Genomic DNA, 15,000 nt, shown 5'->3' on the forward strand with positions numbered 1-15,000 from the left:
CATCAGTTAACAGCAAATAGTCATTTGTTCGCACAGAACATGTTATAGAACTGTATAGATTATTTCCAATAACCAAAATATTGTTCAAAGTAGAATTAGTCCACAAACTAATATCTTGTATTTGGTGGTATATCATAGCAGTATGTGACATTGCTACACATTGCTTACCAGCATACACACCAACGATTGCTTCATTTCCTTTACTAGAGTCAGCAGACACAGTGGTTGTTGGATCAATGATATCAAATATTGTAGGACCTGGATTTTCCTCCACATCGTCACCTGTATTTTTAGGTATTGCTAATGCTGTGTGTACCATCAATGTTTATTACTGCTACTCCGGTAGATGCTGCTAGTAACACTGTTGGATTCTCAGGATTCATTGGAGCATGTCTATAGGTTTTTACTACATTGTGGTAAATTGTTTTAATCGAATGGCTTTTCCCAGCACCACCATCTCCAGTTATAAACATATAAACTGGTATAACATTTTTGTGACTTCAGGCTGTTGAGGTTTTCATTTTATTTCTAGTCCATGAAAGCACCCTGTTGTAAGCTTTGGGTTGCATTTTTTATTATCATGTAATGATCTACATGTAACTGATAGACATAATTGGTCATCAGATATCTCTCTTGGCTGTTTATACATTGTTATTGCTGATGGACTGTGATTTCCAGTAGTTTGGGGATTTTCACCAAGCTCTGAGGGTACTTGTTCATTGAACACCTCATCTAGTGATGATTCTAGTTGAATTTCAGCATTCTTTTGATCATTTATAAGATCACATGAATGTATGACAGTGCCATGCTTGTTTCTTAGCCAATCTAGTGCTTCTGTTACTAGCAAATAGCTGATAGAGATGATGTAGCATGCAGCAAGAGTTGTCTAAACTGTGCAAATGGCAATAAAAGAAAGATTAGCGGCAAGTCATCGATGTAAAATTCTGAACAGATCCTGAAATTTGAAGCATACTTAAGGAACCTATTCACTGCTGCATTATGGCAAATTTTCAACCAATCACGCATGGTAAAAGTGAGACTGCAGTACCAAATTCTATAAGGGCTGAATGGAGTTAAATTAAGCATAACACCCCAAGTACGCATTGCGGACCTATTTTTAGAAAGAGCAGAAGGAAGTTTCCGGGACGGTCGATCGACAATAAAGTATTTACGACATTAAAACAACATTCATTTTCAACCGTGAATATAGAATATAAAAAGTTACGATCAGCAACAAACATTTTGGGAGATTTTTGCTATTCTATGTTTGGCTGCACAAATAAATCGCAAAATCGAAAGTGACATGGCCGGAATTCAGCGGGCGCCGTGATTAAGTTACCACGGCATGTTTACTCGCCAAACAGTGAAGCATCTGTGTCAAATGATGGCAAGATACCGGGTTTTTGTAAGTTTCTTTTTCTGTCAAGTCTTATAAAGTTTGAAAATAAAATGAGTGAAGTCAAAACAAAGATCACAATCGCCCAACTCTTGAGGTTGACCATTTGTTTATGCAAAGTCAAAATTTACTCTCCAAGACGCGTACGACGTTGTTTATCACCAGGTAAATCCATCATTTTGGAAATAGCAGCTACTTTATTACTCATCGGCGTCACAATTTTTCACTGATTTTGGGGCTCATTTTGTCGAAACTCAAGCACGCTTCCAACAGACCTGTTAAGGACGGCGCCTGCTAATTAAAGGTACTTTTGCCCCGGTGTGTGATTATGCAGGAAAGGTAGATCTTAACAAGTGTTATTGGAATCCAAAAAGAAAATTGGGGGTAACCACGCATTTTTCAAAGATAATTCATGAACAATATTTGTAAAAAGCTTTAAAATACAAAGCAATGTATGGCATTCTTTCTCAAATTGAAGCTTAATTATCTCTCAAAAATGCATGGTTACCCTTAATTTTCTTTTTGGATACCAAGAGTACTTACTAAGATCTACTTTCTCCGGATAGTTTTAAACCGCGCAAAAATATCCCTGTATTAGTAAGCATCACCGATAGGAAATCCAAGTATCTCGAGATGCGCAGAACGTATGCGCATTAACAATAGTAGGCACCGTCCTTAATTTTCGTGAAGCCTTCCTGGTTACAGAGAAAATACTAAAAAAATTCTCCCATGTCACATTTCAACCTTAAGCTCGAAAATTATAATTCACAAAGGCAGAAAATACCACAGAATCCTTTTCCAGCGAAAAATTTATTGAAACAAACAACATATTTGCTCTTAGAGGCGAAAACCTCTTCCTATTTCATTGCGTGCGTGAAGAAAAGAAACTCAATCGTGTCAAATTACCATTTACTGCAGGTTCAAACCCTTTCCTGAAGAACCTTTTCCTTGAATAATGATGCACAAAATAGTCGACAAGCTTTCTTTTAAATAATTCTTGACTGTCACATTTCCAATTATTTTTTTAACCTGACTTTGTTGAACACATACCAGACAATTTCCCATTTTGTTTCAGTGTTGTACATAAAACTAGATTCATGATAAAATATTGGAAATACAGCTCACTTTGATTTCTGCTCGACAGGAGAAAGTCCATTACTGGTCGCTTTTATACCAGAAAATTTTTCATTTGGTTTCAGTGTTCTACATACATGTAACAGCACACTCTTGGTAAAATATTAGAAATACAGCTCACTTTGATTTCGGCTCGACGGGTGATAGATTGTTGTCGAAGTCCATTACTCATCGCTTTTACGATTCCAGGTGTTTGTTTTCACCACCTGCCTAGTTTATCCAACTGACTTTCCATTATTGAGCTCCATAAGGATATATTTTGTTTAAAGATCCATCCACTAAAACACCATTCGTGTTACACGACTTTCGACGCCATTGCAGGTTAAGTTTATCATTCTACTTTGTCCACCAGAGAAATCCACTACCCTCTCTATCCTAAGAAAATACGAGCAGAAGGCTCTGTGCACAGAGACACCACTTAGCAGGGGAGTGACAGGCAAGACTTTTACCGACACCGAAAAATAAAGAAAAAACACCCAACAAATGCCACCCACTTTCTGACTGGGATTGCCATACAACCGGCAACCCAGCAACGAGTTTACTACTATGATCTTTGTCAAGATGTTGCAAGAATTTATCTTGGTAATTACCTTTCACAATGCTATTAACGACCATTTATTCAGGCTGCACTTGTGGCCTTTCAAAGTCTTTAAAACGTGTTGAAGGTGACTTGATTGACCTTTTTCTCTCACAACAATTTTATTCTTTGAAGATGAAAGAGGCAAGGATTTTTTTTTTTTTTACAATACCTGGTAAAGGAGTGCGTGGACGGTCTCAAAAACAAAAACACGAAAGAAAAGACAAAGATAAAAAGTACTGGAAAATCCTACTGAAACAGCTTGATTTACATAATAATGTGCCACCAACAGGGTCAAAACTTCAAATTTACACCAATTTACCTACTATTCTACTATTTCTGGAATTCCTTAGCATTTCCATACGAATTGCCCCAAGTTGGAAGTATTGGAAATTTCTGGTAGCCAAAAGCTTGAATGGGGCTCACGTTAGACTTAAAATTCTGAGGAACTTAGCCTCTTATTACAGATACTGGACAGCCCACAGACACTACAAGACAGCTGTCAATTCGTTCAACGAAGAGACTATTTTTGCCTTTAATAAAAGGTTTAAAAAAGAGAGAGTCCGCCATAAATTTTCTTCAATTTCCGTTCGTGAGTGCAAGAAATCGAGTCAAGTCGGCCATGTTGGATAGCAGATGAGAGACTGAAAACGAGTGAGCCGTCTTATGCTCTGGTCAGCAGTCACAAGAAAGAAGAAGAAAAACCGGCGGTTGATCAAACCATGATTCAAGCTTGTATTTCCACAGGCGGCCCAGAGTCGGAAGGTAAACAATTATAAGGATTTGTATGGGAATCTCGATAACAAACTGAATGCTAAATCGTTAATCAAAATAAACAGTATTTTCTCATAGGTACAGCTTACCTCTTGTAAAGGAGTTGTTACCAACATTTTCTTGTTTTGACTCAGCGCTTTTCACGAGTAAAACAACCGAAATACCACAGGCCACCCAAAGTCGGAAGGTAAACAATTACAAGGATTTCTATGGGAATCTCGATAACAAACTGAAAAAGATATTTACCCGCAAAAGTTCTCAATAAAAAAGCCGTACTTTATTGTCGTGGTGAATTTCTCGCTTTTTGTCTGGTTATTTGCCTGACTGAATGCGATTTAAGCGACTTCTCAAATTCCCCCGGTTGTCTCTCGTACCTAAATAAAGGAAAGGCTGGAAAGTAACTTCTAGCTTACCTCACATCTCGCCAATAAAATCACACTTCTCCGGCATCAGTCACGCTAAAACTCCGGCGATGGCCACACGGATAAATTTACTTCTCCTTGACCAAGTTTCAAGGTCTAGCGAGTATCCACTGCTGAGAAACAGCAAAAAATATTCAAATTTTCAAAATCCTTCGAGGCTCGCTCAAATTTTGACACAGCTGGTCAACCTTTAAAATTCACTTATTTGCTCTCACCATATCAAGGCTGAAGAGAACAGTTGACCAGCCCTGTCAAAATTCGTTGCAAGCGAGCCTTGTAACTCCTTTACAAGAGGTAAGCTGTAACTATGAGAAAATACTGTTTATTTTGATTTACGATTTAGCATTCAAATATTTTTTCACACATCCAATGCATGTATGAATCCCCCAGTAGATAATTAATAAACTTACTGTAACAAGAATTTCCGTAGCTTGATAATTAATACAAAAGGTTAAGCAAATGACTAAATGATTGGAGAACACTCTCACAGCACATAAGGTTTCTATTTCAAGAGCTCGTCCCAGTGTCCTTTTTGATAATGCTGCTCATTACTATGGCGCTCAGTGCATCAACATGCACTAAGTGTAAGTTAATGTGTGAGATAACTTATTGCCCTTTTGGGCAAAGATAGGTATAGCTGTGTAAAAATCTGCTTTTCACACATTGATCAACTGGATCAACTCTGGACGTGACAATGTAAAGCATGCTTTCTTTTTTTAATTTATAGTTTGCACTTTAGCTTCCAGATCACTAGAATTCAATTAAATTCTGCAAGCACGAAATAAGTTTTCTTTACTTTCCATATATTGCTATCTGTTGAAGCCAACTTTAAGACTAATATCCTATACCATAAATCCATATAAATCTTAGAAATAGCTTATAGAGCATTCTATTGAACTTACACCTTCTTGTGCTTGGAATTTTGCCCAGTTTTATGCTAAATTCACTCTCCTTTTGCAATCATTTAAAAAAACATCAAAGTAGAAAGCAGAACTTATCAACAAGAAATTAGATACGAAAATCACACTTTATTCTATGATCATTTGTTTTGCAAAAGGAGTGTAAATTATGGTAAAAAAGGTTTTTTGGAAGGGATAAAATGAATGCACTAAGTACCTCAGGACCCCTCTCAAGCATGAAAACAAGCTTCTTTTTGACTAATCTTGAACTTGACCTGAAATATTATGGGTAATTCAGGTCAGACTTTAGTGTGACCCGAATTACCAGTAAAAATATTTCAGGTCAAGCTCAAGCTTAGTGGAAAAGAGGCTAAGTTGTTTTCATGTTGTTAGGGGTCCTGAAGCACTTACATGTAGTGCATTCAGCCTATCACTTCCAAGTCTTTTCTTTTACAATGTATTAATGTTGTTCTTATGATATTGAAAATTCTGTTTGAAGAAAAAATCACACAGTCAACTTAATTGAAACATCGATTCTTGTCACAACAGTGCATGTACTCATTTTTGCTGTATGCTGTTCAATAAAATATACAAAAGAATAATATTGTGCAGCATTTCTTTGTAAGGTAGCATTAGAGGGGATAATTTGTGGACAGACTGGCAATGACAACATAATGACCTCATGGGAAATGAAAGTGATGACATTTACATGTAATAGTGAATTGACTGTAATTTGCAGATAATGGACACCACAAGACAGCATCATTGCTGGATTTGTAAAAATATTGCTAATGTGCGAATTTACTAATGAGAAGCCTGCAAGATTTGCTTCTTTTTGCAGTTACTGGAGCACAGATTACTTAAAACACAACAACTCCAAATAAAGACTAATCCCAAGTGACCAAAAATGCAACTTGTTTTCCGCAGTACCTGCCGAAAGCCCCAAAATTTATAAGTTTATCATGGTAATCTTGCAATATATTCCTCAAGATCCCTGAAGGATCTTGTAAGATCAGGAACAAGATTCTTGGAAGATCTTAGCCACACAACAGCTTGCAACATCTTGTAACAGTCTTAAATAAGAATCTTGTAAGATCTTGTAAGATCAATGTAACATTTTAAGTTCTTAAAAAAGATTCTCAAAAGATTGTCTAAGATCTTATAAGATTCTTACAAGATTTGCATAAGATCTTGCAAGAATCTTGTAAGATCTTGTAAGATGTTGTTAAGAATCTTGCAAGATCTTGTAACATTCTAATTAAGAAATAAAGTAAGATCTTACTAAGAAACTTATTAAGATTTTAGTAAGATCTTAATAAGATTTCCAACTGGGAATGGATCGCTGTCCAACCATATTTACAAGTTGCTCCATTATCTCAAAATTTAAAAGCTAGCTATATAAAAAAATCCATTTAATTTGCTTTGCATACGTGAATAATGTATCAATTCATCTATTGTATTTTTCTTATGAATAGCTTTAAATTCAAATTGTAAAACTCATCACAACTGAAGATGGCATTCATGTAAGTATGTCGAAACATATCTTGTAAAAAAAATTTAAAATGTTGTTTTATTTCTCTCAAAAATAGTTTAAATATTATCCAACGCTATGTCCTTAACTGAAACTGTGTTTTTACACACCTCAAAGAGTATTTGTACCGAACTCAGAGGATGTACCAAGTCATAATTACTCATCAGTTTGGTCAAGTATTATGTACAAGAGAATCAGAAGGGATACTCTTAGTAGTTAGGTTAAGATTTCACTGGATGCTGCTGGAACAGACACAATGCAGTTCAATCCACATAGCACTAGAGCAGCCTCCACTACTGCAGCTAGAGGGAATTCAGTCAGCTTGCAAGATATTTTTAATACAGCTGCTTGGTCTTTTATGACCACATTTTCTTGTTTTTATGATGCATGTAAGCCTATTGCTCAAGCAACAGTTTGCAACAGGTGTTCTTAAATGTTGATGTTATGAAATAACTAACTGTTGTCTGTAAGGGATGACATGGTAATAACCTGTGTACAGTATGTTGTGGAGTATGACTTCATGTGTCTGTCGTTTTGAAATCATTTGCAAATCTTAAGCCAAGGTTAAAGCCACTGGTAATGACGTAGAATGTAAAAGAGACTTAAAAGAGAAGTTTGACTGGAACACAACTTACAACAGTGCCTCAAGGGATTACATGCAGGTCCGAAATCAACTTTTGGGTTGAAGTTTTAAGATTGGACATAACACCTGTTTTGTTAGGCATGTACTCAGTACAAAGGTGGCCTAGCATAATATTACTAGCATCACTCACAACTGATTAACTGTGGCATACCCGGTGAAAGGAATACCGACATAAGTTCTGTAGTTGCTACAACAAGTTGCAAAATTGTTGAGACACTTTCATTAAAAAACAGTTTTTCTGGCTTCCAATACCCGCGCTATCTAGAATTTAAACCTTTTTCACTTCCCCTTCCTTCTCCCCCTTTCAATGTTGACGGTTTAACTTTTCAACATTTTTTTTGTCTTGCTAGCAACACTGATAAGGGGGGGCAGGGGGGCTGCTGCTGTGTGAGAGATAGTATTTTTGTAACTTGTTGTAGCTTTAACCCAAAGTACTGGGAAAATAATAACAGGAAGCGGATAAAAAATGATCAAAACTGGGTTGATTACGCAAAAATAGTTGTTTTTTGTCCATTAACAAATGAGTATCAATGAGCAACTTACCACTGTCCGCTGCAAATGGATGCCAAATGCCGTCAGGTCAAGCAATGGCTTCGTGAACGTAAACAAAATGACTCTGCAATTGCGATTTGACGTGATTATTACATTATCAAGTCTCAGGAAAATGATTATGCACATTATGTTTAATATGTAGACGTTTTATCCTTATAACTCCGCATAACTGAAAGTAACTTTAAACTGGGCGATCGAATTCTGTAACTTTAATGGTGAGAGAGTTTACCTGGATCGATACAAAATGTCGACCAATGATATAACTTCCTCAGTCCTATCGTAAAAAACGAAATTACTCCGCTTGGTGGTACTTACGTAGTTAATTTCCACAATGAAATTAGTTAAACGTGTTTTCCTTCCTTCAAATATCCTTCAAAACTTCTTCCAATCCAGTCTATCACAAAATGACTGACAATCAAAACCTCCATGTTGAAATGATGTCCTCATTTCCAGGCTTTCTCGCTTTATGGGAAGAAAAGAAGAGAGACCCTGAGAGCGAGGTTTAACACCACGGGCAGCCATCAGGCAGCTTAAGCCCTGGCAAACTATCGAACAAAGTTGGATCTAACATCCAACATTGTTGGACGTGAATGTTGAGGTAGTGGCAAACACATATCCAACATTGCTAGACGAAACAAGCTACCGGTGCAAGTTGGCGCTAACACGCAAACGAAAGGCGCTTGTAGCGTTTATGGTTCTCGAAATGTTAGAGGTTCTTCTTCGGTATTGTCTCCACCTTCAGCCGCCCCACTACTTGTTTCTCCTTTAACAAGGCTATCAGTCCTTTTCCTTGCTTGAACCGCCTCTGTTAGGAATTTCATCATATTAAAAAACTTCCATTTGCTTTAATACAAATCGCTCGCTAGTCTTTAATTTCAACTCGGAATGCACCGCTAAATTGAGCTCTTAAAACGTTCCAATTCGAGGTAACTTTTTCTTTCGGAATATCCATTGCCTCTGCTATTTCCTGGAGAGCTTTCCTTCGCTTGCCGCGATCATGATAAAGGGGGCTAAACGTGTCCCACAGACATGGCCTCGCTTCATACTCACTAATCAGAGCTTCAAATTCAACTTCCCAATCTTACCAAGGCGCTATTCTTTTTCTTTCGAATTTTTCTTTAAGGCTGTTTGCAGCTGGCTCTTCGTCAAATTGCAAACCATGAGGCCCCGATTGTCGTCATTTTTATTTTGCAAATGACGTTTTTTTAATAGGCTTGAAATTCCTAAAATGGCGGATTCGTGATTGGCTAAAAGGGCGAACGTGCCCGCTTCAGAAGAAACTTTGTTGGCTGAAGGTGGCAAAACAAGAACAACCTAACAACATTTTCGTTGATCATAAATTGTTGGGCGAAATGTTTGATCAAAAGCGCCACTCTATCCAACATGTTTCGCGAGCAAAAATGTTTTGGAGAAGCATCATCCACTATGGGTGGCCAAACACGAACAATGTCCAATCGAGCAAAGTTGGAACGTTGATCCAACTTTGTTCGATAGTTTGCCAGGGCGATCCAGGTAAACTCTCTCACCATTAAGTTTCAGAATTCGATCGCCAAGTTATAAAGTTACTTTCAGTTATGCGGAGTTATAAGGATAAACCGTCATATTAAACATAATGTGCATAATCATTTTATCCTGAGACTTGATTTCAAGGCCCTGGTAGTCCCCGAGTTCAAACTTCCCAGCCTGCAATTGTTAAATAGATGCCAAAAGGTTTTGCCTCAGTCCATTGGGATTCTTAAAAGTTGTTCTGTTTCTGTCGTTTCGTTGGTTGTGTTTTATTGGCCCTGAAAAGCCCGCTATGGGGAGGTGGTCAATTGAGTATGTATTGTATTTGTATTGTATTGTATTGTACTAAATAGGAGCTCTTTGATAATTGGTGATGTCTTCAAAACCATGGGGGCGGTTTGGGGGACTTCCATGATTCAGTTGTTAGAATTACAATATAATAATAAAATACCATTTAAAACGATCTGGCATCATGCATCCACACGCGTGTTCATCTGGGAATGATGGGCATGGCATGGCGCATAATTGGCCACCGGTAATGCCAGCCTGCACCCAATAACTGGCGCGTCTATGCAATAGGAAAGAGCCAGTATAGCTGATAGAAAAGGATTCCAGGCATGCATAGTCCCGGCATCGTTGATAAAGGGCACAACATAATTAAAAGCTTAAATTAAGTGTGATGCTGGGCAAAAGACTTGCCATGTTGGTGTACAAGAACAATAGACATTCTCTCCTTTGGGACAAATGAGAAAACCAAACCGACACTACCACTAAAGAGATAAACTGTCATTTTTATGCTATTCCAGCATACATTTTGGTATTGTTTTGTACACCAATTATGGCCGCCAAGTCACGTGATGGAAAACCATTTATAGAGCAGGATGTGTTTTGATTGCTATCCTTGCTTATTCTCCACTGTTTGACTTCTTTTCACCACTTCTCAGCACTGGTTGAAAATTTAATTTAATTTACAGGGTTAAATCTCGAAAATGATAGTATTAAGCAGTTGAGACTTCCATTCAAACAGTAATGTTTCAAGACATCAGAAAGGGCTGCTTGCATTTCCAATTCCATTGTCACAGGCAATGCATCTGTTTAGCCCCCTTCATCCTGCTGTTCACCACACACTGTTGTGTATGGTCCCAGGATATTTTTTCAGCAGTCGCTTTTAGGCCCTACTCAACGTATGTACAACATACACCACTTCCTAGCACAGTAGAGAGAAGCCTTTTCCAATGGTGACTGTCTCTGGGTTCTGGTATTATCCATTCAGCTGTACAATCTGAGTAGCAACACACATCTCCCTCATTCACAACCAGTTTGATTCAAGTGAAAATGCGATGTTATTTTTGGTGGGATCTGTCCATAAAACAAAATATGTGCGAAAGATGTACGAATTAAAATGTTTTTTAAACATTTTACCATTACACTCCCACGGGTTCCTTCCAAAGGTTACATATCCCAAATTCTTTCCAATATTAGGCCCAAACTCTTGGCTCTTACCTCTCAGATAAATGTTACACTCTACAAGGAAAGTCCGTTTTTAACTACTTTGATTAGCGCAAACTAATCCAGATTTTCCTTTCTCTCTTCGCCACACGGAGGCTCTTCATCCACTAATCATCTCTCATCATAATGTCTAATGGCGCTTGACCCTTTTCTTTTTTCTTTCCTCCTTTAGTCTCGTGCCGTCCCTAACTCGGTACACTCCCCATTCCAACCGAAATTTCGTCACGACATTTACATGGAGTGAAGCTACCCTTACTAACAATAACAACTGCTAGTACAAAAAGTCTAATTCTGTTTTGCCCCTATGCGGCCACTCCATCCAGGTAGAGATACTGAGCTGTCCTAGGACAGTGTTGGCTTTCAAAAACCTGCCTTGTACGCCCATCTGCTCCTGAGACTGTACATCGGTACAACGATTCCTACAAGTTATGCTATCCTTTACAGAAATTGAGTTTTCAGTTCCCTTGTCCTCGGCAATGAAATCCTCCTAGTCTAGGCCCCATCATGACCCAAAGTCCTTTAATAGCGACCGATGTGAGTGTTAAACCCTAGCGGTGGGCTATCAGCAAGGTTCGCCTAATACTTACTGGCTTATCCAGGACTGGTTGTTGCGTACTACAATTCGGTAACTGCGACTGGTTAGCAGGGCTTGCTCGGTACCCTTTGGATTTGTGGGTTACAACTGGGTAATAGCCATCCGGCCAAGACGGGTGGCAAAATCACCTGCGGGGCTTGGATTGTGTCTACCACGGGATTGAGACACTGATATTCCGGTATTCCCAATTGATTGTAAGTAAACGTTAGGGGTGGTCTTCTGTCTCTCCTCGGCCGTGTGCTATCCTCTGGGTGTGCTCAGTGTCCGAGTCCTCACTTTCCAGGGAGGTGTTCCCCGTTTCGGGTAGGCTGGCGTATTCTGCTGCCTGTGGCCAGCGTCCACACTCCGTTCAGCCTGGGTCTCGGCGAGGGCATCTGACATGTCCTCAGAAGCCGCAAGATCACCTGTTGCTCTATGTCGATAGTTGGAATGTCCTTTCAGCTACAGGGCCAGGGTCATGGACAGCAGGAGGGTACGGAATGGGTATACCATATTCATCATCAGAACTTTCTCCGTTCACACTATGTGGGATGGTATGGTGAGTGTAGGCGTGGAAGTTTTCTGAGCCACCCTCTTGTGGGTCAGCAGATCCAAGGGTAAGCCATCACAAGGGAGAAGACTCTCTGTTTGCCACGACCATGATCAGGCTTTACTCGATAAACAGGGCTGTCAGCCATGCGTTCTTCAACAACATGTATTTGCTGTTCCCAATAAGCACGGAGTTTCCCAGGTCCTCCTCTTTCTGATAGATTTCTCACAAGGACACGGTCACCGGGTATAGAACAGCGCTTGAAGCTTTCTTGTCATAACAGGCTCTACTTCTGATGGATGATTTCACAATTTGTGTGGAGGCTAAGGCGTATGCTTCTTGCATATACAGCTATTTTGAGAAAGTTTGTCACGAATAAAGTGCACGCGACAATCCCGAAAGGTAATATGGATATGATCAATACACTGTTGCTAACGACTTGTGGCTGTGAACCTACTTTTGTTACTTTCCCTTCAGCACTCGCAAACATATATCAGTGGCCTCCCGTACGATTCTTTTAAATTTCTTTGAAAAACAGTGCACTTAAAATCACCCACAATACCTTTCAGGATTGTCCGCGCGCCACTTTTTCTGACAACCTTTCTCAAAATAGCTGTATATCTCTTTTTCCACTTCTTCACATAGTCCAGCTAATTGACCGGCTGCTCTTTGTTGTCCAGATCAAACATCAGGTCAACGGGCAAGCGAGCGAGAACGTCCAAACATTAGTTGAAATGGAGAAAAACCAGTGGATTGATGCCTTGTGCAATTGTAAGCGTGGATGAGTTTGTTCAAGGAGTCTTTCCATTTGGTTTTCTTTTCCTCAGGTAAGGTTCTCAACATCGAGAGCAGGGTATGGTTCATCCGCTCCCCTTGGCTTGAATAGTAGCCCAAAAACGTCCTGAGATACATCCTCGGTGCAGGTTCTCATGTAACTGTCCATGTCTAATGGCATCCTTGACAAGATATCTGCATCAACATTCACCTTGCCAGGCTGATATTTAATGGTGAAGTTGTAGTCTGCTAATTCTTCCACCCATCTGTGGCCAGTAGCATTCACTTTGGCTAATGACATAATGTACGTCAGCGGTTGTTGTCAGTGAATACAACTAACGTGGAGAGGTAGTCCTTGAATTTTCAGTGACTGCCCATTTCAGAGCGAGGATCTCTAGTTTCCCAGAGTGAGATGATAGTTGCGCTCTGCTGGCGTCAGTGTTCTAGAGCCATATGTTTTACGAGACATCTGGTTTGTCTCTTTCTACTGGGCAAACCTGCCCAGAGGGAAGGAGCACGAACAGGACTCGAGGTCCTATGCGAGGTGCTCCACCCTACCCTATCCAGACCAGAAAGACCAGACCACAACACCGGGAACTACATGCCCTACTCTTTACGACAAGTGTGCGGGTTCTTTTACGTCCCACAGGATTATGAACATTGAAAGGTTGTGAGACGGGACCTCCGGCTTATCGTCCTTATCCAAGAAGACTAGAGAGTCTAACCATTTGCAGATGTAACTACAAAGGCAGCACTTTCTCCTCAGTTATTTAAAGACCCTGAGTGTTGGTCCAGCCGGAGTTGAACTCATGACCTCCCGCGTGACAGCCCGTGCTCAACCAACTGAGCCACCGGTTTGCCTCAGTTTGCCTCCCTGTTCCCGATACAAAACTGCACCAAGGCCTTTGGACGAAGCATCTGTATGTAGCACAAATGGCTGCTCGAAATCAGGGTAGGCCATCACTCCTGGTTGCATTAGTAGGTCAATGAGGAGATTTACTCATTCCTGGTGTCCTTCGGTCCAGTTTATTTGTTGTCTTGATTACAGTTGTCCTCCTAAATGTGTCTTTCTCCTAGTTTTGGTGGCCTGTTCACTCGTGTCTACAGCTGACGACAACAGAGCATACAGTGGTTTCACTAATCTGGAGAAATCCTTTATGTACTGCCGGTAATAACTGATGAAGCCGAGGAGTTTGCATAGGGCACCCGCAGTCCTTGGCTTAGTTTCCTTGAGCGCCTTCATGGATGCTACATCGGCTGGATCCATTGTATAACCATCCGCTGTGACCACCTTTCCTGAATAACGAACTCTCGGCTTGAACAGATTACATTTCTTTGCTTTCAGTTTGATACCATGTTCTTGCATACGTTTCAGCACCTGTCGCACGTCTTCTACATGTTCCATAAATGTCTTGCTGTAAACCAGGATATCCTCAAGATAGGGAATACATATCTCGTCCTGCAAGCCCTCCAAGCAGTTCTCCATATACCTCTGGTAAGCAGCAGGGGCATTTTTCAAACCAAATGGTATACAGTTCCATTGGTACAACCCCAGGGTGTGATGAGTGCTGTTAAATGGCGCTGTTCTTCCGCTACGAATCCCTGATGATAGGCTTTCCCTTGGTCAAGGACTGAGAAATAAGTGTTACCACTAAGGCTATTGAGGATATCTTGAATGCGGGGAATGGGTTGTCGATCATCCAGGGTTTTACTGACGATAGTCAACACATAGTCTTAGGCTACCATCTTTCTTTCTTACGCAAACCACTAGTGACGAATATGGTGATTTCGATTTTCTTATCCAACCATGAGAGATCATGTCCTGCAGGTGCGTCTTCACCTCTCCATACAGGGGCTTTGGGAAGGAGTTGTACGTCTTCTGCACTGGTTTGTCGTCCTTGAGGTTAATCTCCAACTCTAATTCCCTAGCACAGCCAATGTCATTGTCATCCACCACAAAGGCGCCGCACTCCTCTTTTAACATTGCTGTCACTATACTCTGCTGCTCACATGACAAGTGGCTCAGGTCAACTGATGGGACCCACTGCCCTTGCTCTTGTTCATGCTTCCCAGGCTGCTGGTTTTTGCTAGCATCTTCCCCACCTGTAACGCTTCTTGCTGACTCCTCCTGCTTATGTTCGACCGGTAGTGGGGTAACA

The 15,000-nt window shown here is 40.1% G+C and overlaps 2 protein-coding genes across 5 annotated transcripts in view; both read right to left on the reverse strand.

Moving 5' to 3' along the window:
* LOC138029770 (tyrosine-protein kinase receptor Tie-1-like) overlaps nt 1-15,000 on the reverse strand; it is a 556,173-nt gene that overhangs the window by 237,147 nt on the left and 304,026 nt on the right. The gene's annotated exons all lie outside the window — the stretch shown is intronic.
* The window catches only part of LOC138029759 (limbic system-associated membrane protein-like), a 103,597-nt gene that overhangs the window by 67,998 nt on the left and 20,599 nt on the right, over nt 1-15,000 (reverse strand). The window lies entirely within an intron of this gene.

Source organism: Montipora capricornis, chromosome 13, assembly GCF_036669925.1.
Source record: "Montipora capricornis isolate CH-2021 chromosome 13, ASM3666992v2, whole genome shotgun sequence".
In the NCBI taxonomy this organism is placed as follows: Eukaryota; Metazoa; Cnidaria; class Anthozoa; order Scleractinia; family Acroporidae; genus Montipora; species Montipora capricornis.